The sequence below is a fragment of the Anser anser genome (assembly GCF_964211835.1).
Source record: "Anser anser genome assembly, chromosome: 26".
Classification (NCBI taxonomy): domain Eukaryota; kingdom Metazoa; phylum Chordata; class Aves; order Anseriformes; family Anatidae; genus Anser; species Anser anser.
This window is the reverse complement of record NC_139747.1, coordinates 5,394,078-5,413,907: the sequence shown is the minus strand read 5'-3', so window position 1 is coordinate 5,413,907 and position 19,830 is coordinate 5,394,078. Positions and strand designations below refer to the sequence as shown.

Below are 19,830 nucleotides of genomic sequence, written 5' to 3'. Positions count from 1 at the left end.
CCGGGCAACGGGGGCTCCGCCCCAACGGCTGACCAGCCCCTCACCGCCATCTTGGTGAGGACTGCAGTTTCTCTACCCAAGCAGGCTTCCCAGCGCCATCAGTTTCCATCCCCATGAGCCTTTCCCGTCCCAGTCCTCATTTGCCAGGCCCAGGGGGGTTTCGCACTCCAACACTTTCCCCTCCCAAGGATTTTCCATCCCAAGACTTTTCCATCCCAAGACTTTTCATCCTCCCGGCGATTTCCCATCCCGACAGTTTCACAGCCCAACAGATTCCCATGCAAACTATTTCCCATCAGCACGAAGCGTTTCTTAATCCCATGAGATCTCATCCCAAAGACTTCCCATCCCTTGCATTTCTTTTCCAACTATTTCCTACCGCAACGAATCGTACCCACCCCATTCAAGATTTCCCATCCCAATAATTTCCCATCCCAAGAGAGATTTCCCTACCCCAATGCTTTTCCTTTCCAATGATTTCCTCCCCAAGGAAGATTTCCCATCCCAGTGCCTTTCCTTAAGGATGCCTTCCTCCCCAAGGAAGGTATCTCATCCCAATGCTTTTCCTTCCCAAGGAAGCTTTCCCATCCCAAGGAAGATTTCCCATCTCTTTCATTTCCTAGCCCCATGGCTTTCCAGCCCAAGGAAGTCTTCCCATCCCAGCAATCATTTCTCATCCCACTCATCATTTCCCATCCCCACGATTTCCCATTTTCACCATCCAAAAGACAGCTTAGCCAGCCCACAGCTAGAGAGAGATCACAACAGGGATTTGTACGATTCTGGTAGATTCAAGGGCATGGACACTTGGCGTGCTAACGATTGCACTTTATTCCAGAGCAACACACATCACCGGTACCAAGAGCGCTGTAATGAATCTGGCGAAGATGTAGATAGATGGTTCTTGCAGGTATTACCAGGAAATAAACAGGTGTCTGCACTTCTCTCTAGCTACCTTAGTAAAAGATCGGAAGGGTAGAGCACTAATTAACAGTAGCATTATTAGAGGCACTACTGTGGCAGTGAAAATCCATCAGGAGGGCCAACTTACCAATGCCTGCAAGGCAAATGCACTTAGGATGGGTTTTCTTTGTCAAGACTAAACTTACAAGAGGTTCAAGCTCTCCGCAGCAGTAGCTGTGCCCGCAGGACTCAGGTGCTGCCTCGGCCAGCAGGCCCAGGCAGGTGGGGCACGTCTCATCCCCAGGGGCCTCTGCTGTCAGCCCGCGGGGCGGCTGGCTCGTGCTGCCCGCGGCCTCCCTGCCGTGGAGATGCTCGGCCACCGGGATGGAGGCTGCCCACTCCTAAGCACCTCTAACCAGCAGGACCTCTAACCCTGAAGTCTCCTCTTCCACCAGCAGGACGTCAGCGTCTCTTGTTCCACCAGCAGGACATCGGCGTCTCCTATTCCACCACCAAGACCTCCATGCCTTGAGTGCCACCAGCAGTACTCCATGCGAGCTGGACGCTCAGGGCACTTATGGCCACCCACCTTTGTGAGGTCAAAGGCTGACAGTGACTCTCTGCTGACCTCACACGGCTCTCGGGCACCCCGATGGCAGCACTGACGGCGCTAAGCTGACTGCCATGAGCAAAGGCTGACATGAAATGGCTGCTGCGCAACGCCAGGAGCAATGTCTGCCGGGCCGGGGGTTCGGATGGGAGCTCGGCCTTCGGCCTGGGAACTGCGCCTGGGAGCCAGGGACGTCCTCGATGTGCAGCTGGACACCTGGGCCTGAGAAAGCAAGGTTTCTTGAAAGAAAATTGGAAACATCGTCACCTAGTGGCTGTCTCAGGGGGACGGATCGAAACGCACAGCATCTCTTGGTTACCTGAAGTGCTGGTGTCCTACGCCCTCGTATGTCTCAATGACATAAAAAGGGACAGATTTTTACCCCAAATGCAGCTCCTTTCTGTGGGAAGCTTCCCGTGCTGCGCATCCTCCTCTCTTTCTAGCATGTGGCTTCGACTTTAGGCGTGTTGTTTTTTCTTCTTAAGCAGACTGAATCTTCCTTTGAACATTATGGTAACTGATTTTTACTACCGTTAAATGCCTTTCTTCCACTTCTAATCTAATTAATTAGTGCTATGGTCTTAACATCTGCTCCATAGGTATCTTTCCTACCTGGTACAATCTAGAAGAGCTCAGCAATATCCATACATCTCTTTCCCTTAGTTGTCACAGTAGGCTTGCTCGTGGTAATTTCTGTTGAGCAGGACGTGACAGAACCCTCACAAGACGCTTGAAAGTGTAGCTCTGAGGTGAGAAACCCTGCCCAAGCAAGGGTAAACCATAAATATGTGAAGAGAAAGTAAATGGACACTTTTCTGCCCCAAATGCAGACGGGTTGTTAATGCTGTTGCTGCATGTGGTGACTTTGGGTGGCCCCAGCTGCCTCCTCTTTTATTCCTGAGTGGTGGTGTCACAGTTAGAGAGAAGAAAAAATATATACAGTTTTTAATTGCAATGGACAACACTGCATTATTTAAAATAAAAACACAATGGGAAAAACACAACTGGCAGGAACAAACCATACCGAACGCAACAAAAAACAACGGCTCCAGGAAACCACGTGCGTGTGACCCCCTCCTCCAACAGGGCAGGGGGAGCAGACCCGATATCACTATAAATAACCCCAAAATCGTTTCACGGGGAGAAGCCGGGAGTCCGTCTCTGAGCCACCAGCAGGTGCGGGAGGCGGTGCTGCTCGTGAGAAACAAAGTTGTGTTTTTGCAATAGAAGGTGTTTTTGCAGTGGAAAAATCCACTAACCTTGCATATGCAAAAGTGGCATTGTGTGGCATAGCAGTGGGGAATCCGTTAAGCAGATAAGGGGAAGGTCCCACTGTCCCAAAATAACGAGGATAGCTAAGAAAAACAGGATGAGCAGTGCGAGATCAGTAAAAGCAAAGATCACGGGCCCTCTAGTCACAAGAGAAGAAGGAAAAAATAAAAGGTTAAGGAGAAATTAACGGTTGGTCAAATAAAATTGTACGTATATGGTATAGTAGTGCGTCGAGTAGGCTGCGAACCCGTAGTACTCAGCCAATGAAGAAACAGGGGAGAAATCAGGTGTCGGGTAATAGGGAATACACGGTTATGATAAACTTTTACTGCGCGCTCCTGCTTGCAGGACGCCCGCCATTGCAATCGCGAATAAAAAAGCTCCACAGAAGATCCTGTCTGAAGAAAATTATTGAGATTTTTCTCAGGGTTTAGGGGCTCGTCCCGGATCTTGTTGCCTACCAGAGGGTTCTTGCTACCACAGACAGGAAGGTGCACCCTCTGATTTCAGCGGTCCCGTCGGGGGTGGTGGCTTGTCTCGGGATGGCTGACAAAGGACTGAGACTGTTCATCTGAAGACAGGCTCTGAGAAGAACTGGGGAGAAAGGAGGCCAATACAGACAGACCACAGAGCACAGCCCAGACACAGCCCAGCCAGAGCACGTACACAGCACAGAGAGCACAGACACAGCCCGGACACAGCACAGACACAGCACGGACACAGCACGGACACAGCACAGACACAGCCCAGCCAGAGCCCAGACACAGCACAGGCACAGCACAGACGGAGCACAGACAGAGCAGAGAGAGCACACACACAGCACAGAGCCCAGACACAGCACGGACAGAGCCCAGACACAGCTGAGACACAGCCCGGACAGAGCACGGACAGAGCACAGGCACAGCACAGACACAGCCCAGACACAGCCCAGACACAGCCCGGACAGAGCACGGACAGAGCACAGGCACAGCACAGACACAGCACAGAGAGCACAGACACAGCGCAGATGGAGACCAGACAGAGCACGGACAGAGCCCAGACAGAGCACGGACAGAGCCCAGACACAGCCCAGACACAGCCCAGACACAGCCCAGACACAGCCCAGACACAGCCCGGACACAGCACGGACAGAGCACAGAGAGCACAGGCCCAGCACAGAGCACAGGCACAGCACAGACACAGCCCGGACACCGGAGCCGTTATCCCAGCATGGCAGCAGCAAGGTGACAATGTGCTCGCCTGGAGGACAGCTGAAATCTTTCCGCATGTCTCACAGCTCACCCAGAGATCGGGATCACCTGGTTACTGCTGCTTTTAGATGGTGGTCTTCAGCCTGCTGTTCCCTAGGACGGCCCTCCACTGGGGTAGTCTGCTTCGCCTTCCTATTGCTCCTTCCCCTTCTCAGTAGGACTCTCTTCCCTTACTAAACGAGATGACTTGTGCATCCATTCTTTCATCTTGTGTGTATCGGTGACTGGGAATGCCACAGGGCAGTCCCCGGAGCCAGCTGTAGGGTCCGTCAGAGGGTTGGAGTGGCTGCAGGGCCTGTCAGCGGGGCTGGAGAGGCCGCAGGGCCCGTCAAAGGGGTTGGAGTGGCTGCGGGTAACATCCCAGGGCTCGGAAGGGCCTCAGAGCCCATCCCAGGGCTTGGAGGGCCTTCAGGGTGCGTCACAGGCTTGCATCAGATCAAGACGCATTTTCATAGACCCACACAATTTCTCTTGAAGGTGCTGAATTGGACTGAATAGTCTTCAAAACACATAGAGCAGACCCAGCTAACAAGCCGCTGGTGCTAGGAACTGGGTTTTGTGTTGTTTGTTTGTTTGTTTGTTTTTCGTTAACTTTGTTTCATGAGAACAGATACCAAATGGGTATTTTCAGGCAAGGGCAAAGATGACCCTGGAGTTGAAGCTATCTAAAGGATGAATAACTAGGAATCTATTTACTCGAGAAGACACTTTTGTAAGGAAAAATCCTACACACGTGCACTGGAGTTTGATACTAATCCATCTGTTGGAAACCACTGGAAAACAATGGAAAGCTATTCTAATACGAAGTACCCTCATTCTAATACAAAAAATCACACCCCTAGAGTGAGAGACCCCAGCCCAACAGGAGACCCTTCCCCTCTGAGGATGCGCAGAATCATTTTGTCATGTCAGCCGTAGGCTAATTCTGGAACCTGTGAGAAGTTAGGGGATTGTACTAGCATGGAAATGCAGTGATAAAAGATTGTATCAAGCGTGGCGTGGAAAATCTTTCCATGTGCTGGCTTTGTGGGAAACCACCTGGTACCCAGACTCGCGCAGTTCTGAAAGAAAACTGTGTCTCGACCTGGTGTCTGGATTGGCTTCTTGCGCATCGGGTAACAAATCCAAACTTTTCTCGGACAACTTGGCGAGCTGTAAATCTCTGGCACTGCCAGCATCGGGGCACACCTTTCTAAAACCTTTTAGCAGCGCCGTAGGATACCACATTTGTTCAGGGCTGAATTCCAAAGCCATCGGAGGTGGCAATCGTGATAAAAACCGGCCCACATCCCCCCCCAGCCCTTGCCACCTGTAGCCATCCTGCCTCAGGGCTGATCGCTGGCTGGAATTTTTAACTCCTTGTCTAACCACAGAGGTTGTCATTCGGGGACAAATACTGGGTTAAGTTCACCGTCGGTGCAAGAGGAGCACGTGCTACCTGCAAGTGGGCAAAACCATCAGCAAACATAGGCCAGCCCCCAGGGATCATAAACAACAAGAAAGGGATTAAGAAAAAGCACCTAAAAAGCACAGAAAAACAACACTAGAAAGGAAAAAATCAACATTGTGACCAGCAACTATCAATCTCAGAGAAAGCTTATAAGAAACACTCTTTTAAAACATTCCGGTCAGATGTGACGTTAGCTCAACCCTTTGTGCCCCAGCTTGGCTGCCAAAAAGTCTGTTGTGGTGTAACCCGGCAGGCCGCTCAGCACCACACATCTGTTCGCTCACGTCCCCCCATCCTGAGTGAACGTGCAGAGAATCGGAAGGAAAATAAAAGCTCATAGGCATTGATAAAGAGTTTAATAATAAAGGAATAGAAAATAATAATACAAATCATACAATACATTAAAAAGACAATCAATAAAATTTATTAATGTAAACAATTTTTTCTCAGCCTAATGCTCTCCTATCACCACCATGATCACAACATCACAAAATATCACAAAAAATCCACCATGATCACAATATCACAAAATCACCTAGCAATTTCCCATCCCATCATTTCACACTAATGAATCCCCATCACCGTCATGACTTCCCATCCCACTGATCATTTCCTATCCCAGCAACCTCCCATTGCTGATCCCAAGGCTCGGTTCCCAATTCCCATCCATCCATCCATCCATCCATCCATCCATCCATCCATCCATCCATCCATCCATCCATCCACCCATTTTCTCCCGTCCGTGCTGGCCATGCCCACATCCATTCACGGACTGAGCATGGGCAGCGGGAGCGGGCTGCATTAAATCCCCTCGGCATCCCACTGCCAGAACAACTGCAGGCAGAGGCGTTGCTGAGTGAACACCTACACTAGAGGAATTTAAGAAAAAAGGCGATAAAGCAGAGAAAGGACCAGAAAGGAAGAAATAAGCTTTCAATCCCTGCCATTTTGTGTCCCAACAAGCAGTTCCCATGCCCAAACTTGCCCATGCCAGGTATTGCCCATCCCAACAGCTTCCATCGCAACACTCCCAACACTCATTCGTGACCCCCCCATCTCCCATCCCCCCCCGTTGCCCATCCCTGACAGTGAGAAACACTGACTAGCTACAGCACTAAAGAAGGGTAAGGGCAAGCGAGAGGGGAAAGGGCTGAAGAGTGCGGCTCAAGCTGGAGCAGGTGCCTGCAGAGGTCTCTGTGCCTGCGTGCTGAGCTCAGCACCACTGGGTGCTGCAGGGGCCGTCGAGGAGCGCAGGGTCACGGGTAGCCGGCATACTTGGCTATGGCCCCGTCTTTCTGCCGCTGCGCGAAGAATTGCACAGGGCCGATCTTCATCTGGTGGGCCGCCCGCTGCCGCTCCTCCTGGGCCAGCTGCTTCAGGCGCTCCCGCTCGGGACGCTGCTGCAGCGTGATGGGCACCGGCTCCTCCTGCTCCTCCAGCGGCGTGGGCGCCGCGTCACCGCCTGCCCAGGGCCCCACGCAGGGCACGTAGTCCACGCGGGGCCGTGCCAGGGGCTGCAGCATGCGCGGCTGTGTGGGCAGAGCCCCCCGCTGCGCTTGGCCCCCCGCGGCTGGCAGGCACAGCGCTCTGGGCGCCTGCTCTAGGGCAGCGTCCCCTGTTCACGCCGTGCTGCCTGGTGGTGCTGGCACCACCTTCTCTTTGCCGCCAGCTGGGGATTGGGGGGCAGCGGGCACAGCTGGCACTGTCTGCGCGGCGCTGGGCATCGTGCTGGGGCTGCTGGAGGTGGGCTGCAGCTGCACACAGGGCAGCTGGCGCCCTGGCCCCAGCGCCTTCGCCCTGGCCCCCAGCGGCTGCTAAGTCTCGCTGGGGGTCTTTGTGTCCCGGCGCTGGCGCTGCAGCGTCTTGGCCCTGACGCCTTGGGGACAGAGGCTGTCCTGGGGCCGCACGGCACCGGGCTCCGCGCTCGGAGTCTCCGGCAGCAGCCGCGCTCTGCGGGGAGGCGGCGACGCTGCTCCTTGCCCCCCAGCAGCCCCCGGGCTTCGGGCTCTCTTGCTGGGCGCCCGGCTGTTGTTGGTCGCTGGCTGCTGCCTGCCGCTGCTGTCTTTCCTGCTGCTGCCACGGCGTCCTGGGGCCTTGGACATCCTGGCGTCCCTGGCACGGCGTCCCTGGCAAGGCGTCTCGGGGCCTTGGACACCCTGGCCCAGCAGCATCTTCCTGTCCTTGCCAGGGGGTTTCTCCATTGCTGGCCTCTTGGGCTGGGAGCTCTCCGCTGTCCTGGGGGTGCTGGTGGGCGCGCGGCGCTTGGCCCCCCGCTTGGTGCCGGTGGACACAGGGGCAGCCAGGGGGCTCTTGAGGGGACCCAGGGGGCATGTGGGCAGGGGTGTCCTCTGCTCACTGAGGACTTGGGTGTCAGGGGACCTCTTGGGGGGACTCAGGGGGGGTTTGGGCAGGGGTCTACTAGGGGAACTGAGGACCTGGGTGTCAGGGGACCTCCTGGGGGGACTCAGGGGTGGACTGGGTAGGGGTCTACTAAGGGCACCGGGCAGGGGACTGGCTGCAGGGCTGAGCGGGGGGCTCAATGCCAGCACAACAGGGGACTGCACCAACAGCCCACCCCCAACCTTCTCGGGGTACACCCCAGGGGTTGAGGGTACCTCACCGAGGGCTCCTGTGGCTTCCAGTCCCTGCGTGCTCGGCTCCTCGATGTCCTCGGAGAGGTCGGGCAGCTGGGAGAGGAGGCGGCTGAGGGCAGGACTGCTGGGCGAATCGGGGAAGGCGTCCTGGGGCTCCACGGCCTCGAGCCAGCTGAACAGCTCCTCCGTGCCGGGGATGTCCAGGTCGGCCAGGAGCTGGTCCTGCAGGTGCTGCAGCAGCTGGCTGTCCCCTGCCAGCTCTGGAAAGGCCTCGGCGAAGGCATCAGGGCCCAGCTCGGGCAGCTGCGGGGGCTCCTCAGGCACCTGCGGGGCTGTCGCCGCTGAGGACGAAGCAAGAAAATCCCCCAAGACGGGCGATGTCAGCTTTCCCATGGCTCATGGGTGTGGGGCGACAACGGGGCGGCTGTGCCAGCGCCAAACTCACCGTCGGGCGTCGCCGTCTGGGTGCTGCGGGTCGATGGAGCCAGGAAAGGCTCGGGGGGAGTGGGGTCAGGCAGCGGGGGCCCCTGGTCCTCGCTGAGCCCCACGGCGTGGTCGCAGGGCTCCGGCAGCTGCCCCTGGCTGCTGGTCACGGTGCGGGGCGTGGGGAGCGCCTGCCCCCGGAGCCGAGGCCCCGGGACGAGGGGTGGCGGGGGCCTGCGGTGGGCGGGGGCCTGCAACAGGCAGGTGCCTGCGGGGTGCAGGGGCTCCCCGTGGAGCACGGCCCTGGGCCCCAGCCCCAGCGCATGGTGGGGCACCAGTGTCCCCGTCACCATGGGCTGTCCGCACTGGCAGACAGGGGCACAGGGAAGAGCGGTGTGGGGGAGCTGCCCCACGGGGGGGAGCTGCACCACCTGCAGGTTATGCCCCATGGGGGGGAGCTGCACCGGCTGCAGGTTATGCCCCACGGGGGGGAGCTGCACCGGCTGCAGGTTATGCTCCTCGGGTGGGAGGTGCACCACCTGCAGGTTATGCCCCACGGGGGAGAGCTGCACCGGCTGCAGGATATGCCCCACAGGGGGGAGCTGCACCGGCTGCAGGATATGCCCCACAGGGGGGAGCTGCACCAGAGGCAGGTGGTGCCCCTCGGGTGGGAGGTGCCCCCCAGGTGGCAGCTGCGCCACGGGTGGGAGCTGCAGCACCTGCCCCTGGACCTCCGGCACCACGTGCCAGACGGTGGCCTGGGGCAGCGCGTAGGAGAGGGTGGGTACCTGGGGGGGCTGCAAGGGCACCGCCATCGCTCCGGGGAAGGAGGGCAGCAGCCAGGCAGCCACCGTTGGCGGCTCAGCTGGGACAACGAAGGGGGAGTTGGGCGTCTGCGGCAGCGGCGGCAGCCGTCTGGGGAATCTCTCTGTGAGGAAAAAGGGCGCTGGGCTGAGCTCTCGGGCGCTGGGCTCGCCGGCAGGGCCGCAGCCCCGGGAGGAGCGGGAGCCCGCTGCTGTACCTGCCATGGTCGCTGGAGAGTGGGGCGGTTCGTTGGGGAACCCGGGCAACGGGGGCTCCGCCCCAACGGCTGACCAGCCCCTCACCGCCATCTTGGTGAGGACTGCAGTTTCTCTACCCAAGCAGGCTTCCCAGCGCCATCAGTTTCCATCCCCATGAGCCTTTCCCGTCCCAGTCCTCATTTGCCAGGCCCAGGGGGGTTTCGCACTCCAACACTTTCCCCTCCCAAGGATTTTCCATCCCAAGACTTTTCCATCCCAAGACTTTTCATCCTCCCGGCGATTTCCCATCCCGACAGTTTCACAGCCCAACAGATTCCCATGCAAACTATTTCCCATCAGCACGAAGCGTTTCTTAATCCCATGAGATCTCATCCCAAAGACTTCCCATCCCTTGCATTTCTTTTCCAACTATTTCCTACCGCAACGAATCGTACCCACCCCATTCAAGATTTCCCATCCCAATAATTTCCCATCCCAAGAGAGATTTCCCTACCCCAATGCTTTTCCTTTCCAATGATTTCCTCCCCAAGGAAGATTTCCCATCCCAATGCCTTTCCTTAAGGATGACTTCCTCCCCAGGGAAGGTATCTCATCCCAATGCTTTTCCTTCCCAAGGAAGCTTTCCCATCCCAAGGAAGATTTCCCATCTCTTTCATTTCCTAGCCCCATGGCTTTCCAGCCCAAGGAAGTCTTCCCATCCCAGCAATCATTTCTCATCCCACTCATCATTTCCCATCCCCACGATTTCCCATTTTCACCATCCAAAAGACAGCTTAGCCAGCCCACAGCTAGAGAGAGATCACAACAGGGATTTGTACGATTCTGGTAGATTCAAGGGCATGGACACTTGGCGTGCTAACGATTGCACTTTATTCCAGAGCAACAGAGATCAGCGGTACCAAGAGCGCTATGATGAATCTGGCGAAGATGTAGATAGATGGTTCTTGCAGGTATTACCAGGAAATAAACAGGTGTCTGCACTTCTCTCTAGCTACCTTAGTAAAAGATCGGAAGGGTAGAGCACTAATTAACAGTAGCATTATAAGAGGCACTACTGTGGCAGTGAAAATACCAGCAGGACATCGGCGTCTCCCATTGCACCATGCAGACCTCCATGCCTTGAGTGCCACCAGCAGTACTCCATGCGAGCTGGACGCTCAGGGCACTTATGGCCACCCACCTTTGTGAGGTCAAAGGCTGACAGTGACTCTCTGCTGACCTCACACGGCTCTCGGGCACCCCGATGGCAGCACTGACGGCGCTAAGCTGACTGCCATGAGCAAAGGCTGACATGAAATGGCTGCTGCGCAACGCCAGGAGCAATGTCTGCCGGGCCGGGGGTTCGGATGGGAGCTCGGCCTTCGGCCTGGGAACTGCGCCTGGGAGCCAGGGACGTCCTCGATGTGCAGCTGGACACCTGGGCCTGAGAAAGCAAGGTTTCTTGAAAGAAAATTGGAAACATCGTCACCTAGTGGCTGTCTCAGGGGGACGGATCGAAACGCACAGCATCTCTTGGTTACCTGAAGTGCTGGTGTCCTACGCCCTCGTATGTCTCAATGACATAAAAAGGGACAGATTTTTACCCCAAATGCAGCTCCTTTCTGTGGGAAGCTTCCCGTGCTGCGCATCCTCCTCTCTTTCTAGTATGTGGCTTCGACTTTAGGCGTGTTGTTTTTTCTCCTTGTGAGAAACAAAGTTGTGTTTTTGCAATAGAAGGTGTTTTTGCAGTGGAAAAATCCACTAACCTTGCATATGCAAAAGTGGCATTGTGTGGCATAGCAGTGGGGAATCCGTTAAGCAGATAAGGGGAAGGTCCCACTGTCCCAAAATAACGAGGATAGCTAAGAAAAACAGGATGAGCAGTGCGAGATCAGTAAAAGCAAAGATCACGGGCCCTCTAGTCACAAGAGAAGAAGGAAAAAATAAAAGGTTAAGGAGAAATTAACGGTTGGTCAAATAAAATTGTACGTATATGGTATAGTAGTGCGTCGAGTAGGCTGCGAACCCGTAGTACTCAGCCAATGAAGAAACAGGGGAGAAATCAGGTGTCGGGTAATAGGGAATACACGGTTATGATAAACTTTTACTGCGCGCTCCTGCTTGCAGGATGCCCGCCATTGCAATCGCGAATAAAAAAGCTCCACAGAAGATCCTGTCTGAAGAAAATTATTGAGATTTTTCTCAGGGTTTAGGGGCTCGTCCCGGATCTTGTTGCCTACCAGAGAGTTCTTGCTACCACAGACAGGAAGGTGCACCCTCTGATTTCAGCGGTCCCGTCGGGGGTGGTGGCTTGTCTCGGGATGGCTGACAAAGGACTGAGACTGTTCATCTGAAGACAGGCTCTGAGAAGAACTGGGGAGAAAGGAGGCCAATACAGACAGACCACAGAGCACAGCCCAGACACAGCCCAGCCAGAGCACGTACACAGCACAGAGAGCACAGACACAGCCCGGACACAGCACAGACACAGCACGGACACAGCACGGACACAGCACAGACACAGCCCAGCCAGAGCCCAGACACAGCACGGACAGAGCCCAGCCAGAGCCCAGACACAGCACAGGCACAGCACAGACGGAGCACAGACAGAGCAGAGAGAGCACACACACAGCACAGAGCCCAGACACAGCACGGACAGAGCCCAGACACAGCTGAGACACAGCCCAGACACAGCCCAGACACAGCCCGGACAGAGCACGGACAGAGCACAGAGAGCACAGGCCCAGCACAGAGCACAGGCACAGCACAGACAGAGCACAGACAGAGCAGAGAGAGCACACACACAGCACAGAGCCCAGACACAGCACGGACAGAGCCCAGACACAGCTGAGACACAGCCCAGACACAGCCCGGACAGAGCACGGACAGAGCACAGGCACAGCACAGACACAGCACAGAGAGCACAGACACAGCGCAGATGGAGACCAGACAGAGCACGGACAGAGCCCAGACACAGCCCAGACACAGCCCGGACACAGCACGGACAGAGCACAGAGAGCACAGGCCCAGCACAGAGCACAGGCACAGCACAGACACAGCCCGGACACCGGAGCCGTTATCCCAGCATGGCAGCAGCAAGGTGACAATGTGCTCGCCTGGAGGACAGCTGAAATCTTTCCGCATGTCTCACAGCTCACCCAGAGATCGGGATCACCTGGTTACTGCTGCTTTTAGATGGTGGTCTTCAGCCTGCTGTTCCCTAGGACGGCCCTCCACTGGGGTAGTCTGCTTCGCCTTCCTATTGCTCCTTCCCCTTCTCAGTAGGACTCTCTTCCCTTACTAAACGAGATGACTTGTGCATCCATTCTTTCATCTTGTGTGTATCGGTGACTGGGAATGCCACAGGGCAGTCCCCGGAGCCAGCTGTAGGGTCCGTCAGAGGGTTGGAGTGGCTGCAGGGCCTGTCAGCGGGGCTGGAGAGGCCGCAGGGCCCGTCAAAGGGGTTGGAGTGGCTGCGGGTAACATCCCAGGGCTCGGAAGGGCCTCAGAGCCCATCCCAGGGCTTGGAGGGCCTTCAGGGTGCGTCACAGGCTTGCATCAGATCAAGACGCATTTTCATAGACCCACACAATTTCTCTTGAAGGTGCTGAATTGGACTGAATAGTCTTCAAAACACATAGAGCAGACCCAGCTAACAAGCCGCTGGTGCTAGGAACTGGTTTTGTGTTGTTTGTTTGTTTGTTTGTTTTTCGTTAACTTTGTTTCATGAGAACAGATACCAAATGGGTATTTTCAGGCAAGGGCAAAGATGACCCTGGAGTTGGAGCTATCTAAAGGATGAATAACTAGGAATCTATTTACTCGAGAAGACCCTTTTGTAAGGAAAAATCCTACACACGTGCACTGGAGTTTGATACTAATCCATTTGTTGGAAACCACTGGAAAACAATGGAAAGCTATTCTAAGACGAAGTACCCTCATTCTAATACAAAAAATCACACCCCTAGAGTGAGAGACCCCAGCCCAACAGGAGACCCTTCCCCTCTGAGGATGCGCAGAATCATTTTGTCATGTCAGCCGTAGGCTAATTCTGGAACCTGTGAGAAGTTAGGGGATTGTACTAGCATGGAAATGTAGTGATAAAAGATTGTATCAAGCGTGGCGTGGAAAATCTTTCCATGTGCTGGCTTTGTGGGAAACCACCTGGTACCCAGACTCGCGCAGTTCTGAAAGAAAACTGTGTCTCGACCTGGTGTCTGGATTGGCTTCTTGCGCATCGGGTAACAAATCCAAACTTTTCTCGGACAACTTGGCGAGCTGTAAATCTCTGGCACTGCCAGCATCGGGGCACACCTTTCTAAAACCTTTTAGCAGCGCCGTAGGATACCACATTTGTTCAGGGCTGAATTCCAAAGCCATCGGAGGTGGCAATCGTGATAAAAACCGGCCCACATCCCCCCCCAGCCCTTGCCACCTGTAGCCATCCTGCCTCAGGGCTGATCGCTGGCTGGAATTTTTAACTCCTTGTCTAACCACAGAGGTTGTCATTCGGGGACAAATACTGGGTTAAGTTCACCGTCGGTGCAAGAGGAGCACGTGCTACCTGCAAGTGGGCAAAACCATCAGCAAACATAGGCCAGCCCCCAGGGATCATAAACAACAAGAAAGGGATTAAGAAAAAGCACCTAAAAAGCACAGAAAAACAACACTAGAAAGGAAAAAATCAACATTGTGACCAGCAACTATCAATCTCAGAGAAAGCTTATAAGAAACACTCTTTTAAAACATTCCGGTCAGATGTGACGTTAGCTCAACCCTTTGTGCCCCAGCTTGGCTGCCAAAAAGTCTGTTGTGGTGTAACCCGGCAGGCCGCTCAGCACCACACATCTGTTCGCTCACGTCCCCCCATCCTGAGTGAACGTGCAGAGAATCGGAAGGAAAATAAAAGCTCATAGGCATTGATAAAGAGTTTAATAATAAAGGAATAGAAAATAATAATACAAATCATACAATACATTAAAAAGACAATCAATAAAATTTATTAATGTAAACAATTTTTTCCCAGCCTAATGCTCTCCTATCACCACCATGATCACAACATCACAAAATATCACAAAAAATCCACCATGATCACAATATCACAAAATCACCTAGCAATTTCCCATCATTTCACACTAATGAATCCCCATCACCGTCATGACTTCCCATCCCACTGATCATTTCCTATCCCAGCAACCTCCCATTGCTGATCCCAAGGCTCAGTTCCCAACTCCCATCCATCCATCCATCCATCCATCCATCCATCCATCCATCCATCCATCCATCCACCCATTTTCTCCCGTCCGTGCTGGCCATGCCCACATCCATTCACGGACTGAGCATGGGCAGCGGGAGCGGGCTGCATTAAATCCCCTCGGCATCCCACTGCCAGAACAACTGCAGGCAGAGGCGTTGCTGAGTGAACACCTACACTAGAGGAATTTAAGAAAAAAGGCTATAAAGCAGAGAAAGGACCAGAAAGGAAGAAATAAGCTTTCAATCCCTGCCATTTTGTGTCCCAACAAGCAGTTCCCATGCCCAAACTTGCCCATGCCAGGTATTGCCCATCCCAACAGCTTCCATCGCAACACTCCCAACACTCATTCGTGACCCCCCCATCTCCCATCCCCCCCCGTTGCCCATCCCTGACAGTGAGAAACACTGACTAGCTACAGCACTAAAGAAGGGTAAGGGCAAGCGAGAGGGGAAAGGGCTGAAGAGTGCGGCTCAAGCTGGAGCAGGTGCCTGCAGAGGTCTCTGTGCCTGCGTGCTGAGCTCAGCACCACTGGGTGCTGCAGGGGCCGTCGAGGAGCGCAGGGTCACGGGTAGCCGGCATACTTGGCTATGGCCCCGTCTTTCTGCCGCTGCGCGAAGAATTGCACAGGGCCGATCTTCATCTGGTGGGCCGCCCGCTGCCGCTCCTCCTGGGCCAGCTGCTTCAGGCGCTCCCGCTCGGGACGCTGCTGCAGCGTGATGGGCACCGGCTCCTCCTGCTCCTCCAGCGGCGTGGGCGCCGCGTCACCGCCTGCCCAGGGCCCCACGCAGGGCACGTAGTCCACGCGGGGCCATGCCAGGGGCTGCAGCATGCGCGGCTGTGTGGGCAGAGCCCCCCGCTGCGCTTGGCCCCCCGCGGCTGGCAGGCACAGCGCTCTGGGCGCCTGCTCTAGGGCAGCGTCCCCTGTTCACGCCGTGCTGCCTGGTGGTGCTGGCACCACCTTCTCTTTGCCGCCAGCTGGGGATTGGGGGGCAGCGGGCACAGCTGGCACTGTCTGCGCGGCGCTGGGCATCGTGCTGGGGCTGCTGGAGGTGGGCTGCGGCTGCACACAGGGCAGCTGGCGCCCTGGCCCCAGCGCCTTCGCCCTGGCCCCCAGCGGCTGCAAAGTCTCGCTGGGGGTCTTTGTGCCCCGGCGCTGGCGCTGCAGTGTCTTGGCCCTGACGCCTTGGGGACAGAGGCTGTCCTGGGGCCGCACGGCACCGGGCTCCGCGCTCGGAGTCTCCGGCAGCAGCCGCGCTCTGCGGGGAGGCGGCGACGCCGCTCCTTGCCCCCCAGCAGCCCCCGGGCTTCGGGCTCTCTTGCTGGGCGCCCGGCTGTTGTTGGTCGCTGGCTGCTGCCTGCCACTGCCGTCTTTCCTGCTGCTGCCACGGCGTCCTGGGGCCTTGGACATCCTGGCGTCCCTGGCACGGCGTCCCTGGCAAGGCGTCTCGGGGCCTTGGACACCCTGGCCCAGCAGCATCTTCCTGTCCTTGCCAGGGGGTTTCTCCGTTGCTGGCCTCTTGGGCTGGGAGCTCTCCGCTGTCCTGGGGGTGCTGGTGGGCGCGCGGCGCTTGGCCCCCCGCTTGGTGCCGGTGGACACAGGGGCAGCCAGGGGGCTCTTGAGGGGACCCAGGGGGCATGTGGGCAGGGGTGTCCTCTGCTCACTGAGGACTTGGGTGTCAGGGGACCTCTTGGGGGGACTCAGGGGGGGTTTGGGCAGGGGTCTACTAGGGGAACTGAGGACCTGGGTGTCAGGGGACCTCCTGGGGGGACTCAGGGGTGGACTGGGTAGGGGTCTACTAAGGGCACCGGGCAGGGGACTGGCTGCAGGGCTGAGCGGGGGGCTCAATGCCAGCACAACAGGGGACTGCACCAACAGCCCACCCCCAACCTTCTCGGGGTACACCCCAGGGGTTGAGGGTACCTCACCGAGGGCTCCTGTGGCTTCCAGTCCCTGCGTGCTCGGCTCCTCGATGTCCTCGGAGAGGTCGGGCAGCTGGGAGAGGAGGCGGCTGAGGGCAGGACTGCTGGGCGAATCGGGGAAGGCGTCCTGGGGCTCCACGGCCTCGAGCCAGCTGAACAGCTCCTCCGTGCCGGGGATGTCCAGGTCGGCCAGGAGCTGGTCCTGCAGGTGCTGCAGCAGCTGGCTGTCCCCTGCCAGCTCTGGAAAGGCCTCGGCGAAGGCATCAGGGCCCAGCTCGGGCAGCTGCGGGGGCTCCTCAGGCACCTGCGGGGCTGTCGCCGCTGAGGACGAAGCAAGAAAATCCCCCAAGACGGGCGATGTCAGCTTTCCCATGGCTCATGGGTGTGGGGCGACAACGGGGCGGCTGTGCCAGCGCCAAACTCACCGTCGGGCGTCGCCGTCTGGGTGCTGCGGGTCGATGGAGCCAGGAAAGGCTCGGGGGGAGTGGGGTCAGGCAGCGGGGGCCCCTGGTCCTCGCTGAGCCCCACGGCGTGGTCGCAGGGCTCCGGCAGCTGCCCCTGGCTGCTGGTCACGGTGCGGGGCGTGGGGAGCGCCTGCCCCCGGAGCCGAGGCCCCGGGACGAGGGGTGGCGGGGGCCTGCGGTGGGCGGGGGCCTGCAACAGGCAGGTGCCTGCGGGGTGCAGGGGCTCCCCGTGGAGCACGGCCCTGGGCCCCAGCCCCAGCGCATGGTGGGGCACCAGTGTCCCCGTCACCATGGGCTGTCCGCACTGGCAGACAGGGGCACAGGGAAGAGCGGTGTGGGGGAGCTGCCCCACGGGGGGGAGCTGCACCACCTGCAGGTTATGCCCCACGGGGGGGAGCTGCACCGGCTGCAGGTTATGCCCCACGGGGGGGAGCTGCACCGGCTGCAGGTTATGCTCCTCGGGTGGGAGGTGCACCACCTGCAGGTTATGCTCCTCGGGTGGGAGGTGCACCACCTGCAGGTTATGCCCCACGGGGGAGAGCTGCACCGGCTGCAGGATATGCCCCACAGGGGGGAGCTGCACCAGCTGCAGGTGGTGCCCCTCGGGTGGGAGGTGCCCCCCAGGTGGCAGCTGCGCCACGGGTGGGAGCTGCAGCACCTGCCCCTGGACCTCCGGCACCACGTGCCAGACGGTGGCCTGGGGCAGCGCGTAGGAGAGGGTGGGTACCTGGGGGGGCTGCAAGGGCACCGCCATCGCTCCGGGGAAGGAGGGCAGCAGCCAGGCAGCCACCGTTGGCGGCTCAGCTGGGACAACGAAGGGGGAGTTGGGCGTCTGCGGCACCGGCGGCAGCCGTCTGGGGAATCTCTCTGTGAGGAAAAAGGGCGCTGGGCTGAGCTCTCGGGCGCTGGGCTCGCCGGCAGGGCCGCAGCCCCGGGAGGAGCGGGAGCCCGCTGCTGTACCTGCCATGGTCGCTGGAGAGTGGGGCGGTTCGTTGGGGAACCCGGGCAACGGGGGCTCCGCCCCAACGGCTGACCAGCCCCTCACCGCCATCTTGGTGAGGACTGCAGTTTCTCTACCCAAGCAGGCTTCCCAGCGCCATCAGTTTCCATCCCCATGAGCCTTTCCCGTCCCAGTCCTCATTTGCCAGGCCCAGGGGGGTTTCGCACTCCAACACTTTCCCCTCCCAAGGATTTTCCATCCCAAGACTTTTCCATCCCAAGACTTTTCATCCTCCCGGCGATTTCCCATCCCGACAGTTTCACAGCCCAACAGATTCCCATGCAAACTATTTCCCATCAGCACGAAGCGTTTCTTAATCCCATGAGATCTCATCCCAAAGACTTCCCATCCCTTGCATTTCTTTTCCAACTATTTCCTACCGCAACGAATCGTACCCACCCCATTCAAGATTTCCCATCCCAATAATTTCCCATCCCAAGAGAGATTTCCCTACCCCAATGCTTTTCCTTTCCAATGATTTCCTCCCCAAGGAAGATTTCCCATCCCAATGCCTTTCCTTAAGGATGCCTTCCTCCCCAGGGAAGGTATCTCATCCCAATGCTTTTCCTTCCCAAGGAAGCTTTCCCATCCCAAGGAAGATTTCCCATCTCTTTCATTTCCTAGCCCCATGGCTTTCCAGCCCAAGGAAGTCTTCCCATCCCAGCAATCATTTCTCATCCCACTCATCATTTCCCATCCCCACGATTTCCCATTTTCACCATCCAAAAGACAGCTTAGCCAGCCCACAGCTAGAGAGAGATCACAACAGGGATTTGTACGATTCTGGTAGATTCAAGGGCATGGACACTTGGCGTGCTAACGATTGCACTTTATTCCAGAGCAACACAGATCAGCGGTACCAAGAGCGCTATGATGAATCTGGCGAAGATGTAGATAGATGGTTCTTGCAGGTATTACCAGGAAATAAACAGGTGTCTGCACTTCTCTCTAGCTACCTTAGTAAAAGATCGGAAGGGTAGAGCACTAATTAACAGTAGCATTATAAGAGGCACTACTGTGGCAGTGAAAATACCAGCAGGACATCGGCGTCTCCCATTGCACCATGCAGACCTCCATGCCTTGAGTGCCACCAGCAGTACTCCATGCGAGCTGGACGCTCAGGGCACTTATGGCCACCCACCTTTGTGAGGTCAAAGGCTGACAGTGACTCTCTGCTGACCTCACACGGCTCTCGGGCACCCCGATGGCAGCACTGACGGCGCTAAGCTGACTGCCATGAGCAAAGGCTGACATGAAATGGCTGCTGCGCAACGCCAGGAGCAATGTCTGCCGGGCCGGGGGTTCGGATGGGAGCTCGGCCTTCGGCCTGGGAACTGCGCCTGGGAGCCAGGGACGTCCTCGATGTGCAGCTGGACACCTGGGCCTGAGAAAGCAAGGTTTCTTGAAAGAAAATTGGAAACATCGTCACCTAGTGGCTGTCTCAGGGGGACGGATCGAAACGCACAGCATCTCCTGGTTACCTGAAGTGCTGGTGTCCTACGCCCTCGTATGTCTCAATGACATAAAAAGGGACAGATTTTTACCCCAAATGCAGCTCCTTTCTGTGGGAAGCTTCCCGTGCTGCGCATCCTCCTCTCTTTCTAGTATGTGGCTTCGACTTTAGGCGTGTTGTTTTTTCTCCTTGTGAGAAACAAAGTTGTGTTTTTGCAATAGAAGGTGTTTTTG

General features: G+C 56.9%; 1 protein-coding gene and 1 long non-coding RNA gene across 2 annotated transcripts in view; one reads left to right on the top strand and one right to left on the bottom strand.

The window, feature by feature from the left end:
* The window catches only part of VAMP8 (vesicle associated membrane protein 8), a 500,499-nt gene that overhangs the window by 186,136 nt on the left and 294,533 nt on the right, over positions 1–19,830 (top strand). The window lies entirely within an intron of this gene.
* Positions 839–2,853, bottom strand: LOC310886751. The gene is made up of 3 exons (XR_014575465.1): positions 2,126–2,853; positions 1,493–2,012; positions 839–1,404 (listed from the first exon to the last, which is right to left on the bottom strand). It is a non-coding gene; the product is annotated as an uncharacterized lncRNA (long non-coding RNA).